This window comes from Triticum dicoccoides, chromosome 6A, assembly GCF_002162155.2.
Source record: "Triticum dicoccoides isolate Atlit2015 ecotype Zavitan chromosome 6A, WEW_v2.0, whole genome shotgun sequence".
Classification (NCBI taxonomy): domain Eukaryota; kingdom Viridiplantae; phylum Streptophyta; class Magnoliopsida; order Poales; family Poaceae; genus Triticum; species Triticum dicoccoides.
This window is the reverse complement of record NC_041390.1, coordinates 606,886,325-606,886,943: the sequence shown is the minus strand read 5'-3', so window position 1 is coordinate 606,886,943 and position 619 is coordinate 606,886,325.

The window sequence follows — 619 nt, the reverse complement described above, 5'->3', positions numbered from 1 at the left end:
GGACTAAAGGGGGGCATTGGTCACGGTTGGTGCCACGAACCGTGATCAATGCCCCCTTTAGTCCCGGTTGGTGCCACCAACCGGGACCAATGGCCTTGTGCTGCCCCGCGCCCAAAAGTTTAGTCCCACCTCGCTAGTTGAGACGGCTCGGGAGTGGTTTATAAGCGCTGCTGCGCCCACCCTCCCGAGCTCCTCTCAACTGCAGGCTTTCGGGCCTAATCTGTCACTGCAATGCCTGTGGGCCTACTGGGCCTACTGCGGGCCTGAATCCTGGCCCATGGTAGGGTTTCTAGTCGTATTCAGGCCGTGGTGGCCCAGTAGGTGGCATTTTTTTGTTTTTTTTTGTTGCTTTATTTATTTTCTTTTGTTTTTTGCTTTATTTTTTAATCTTTATGCTTTTAGTTTTAGAAAAATTATAAACTTTTTGTTAATGCCATTAGTTTTCAAATTTGAAAAGACTTTTTTAGTTTTTTTGTTTTCTTTGTTGCTTTATTTATTTTATTTTGTGATTAACTTTACTATAAAAATAGTTTTTTCCTGTTTTTTTGATTTGTTTTTTGCATTATTTATTTTCTTTTGTTTTTTGCTTTAATTTTTAATTCTATTTGCTTTTAGGTTA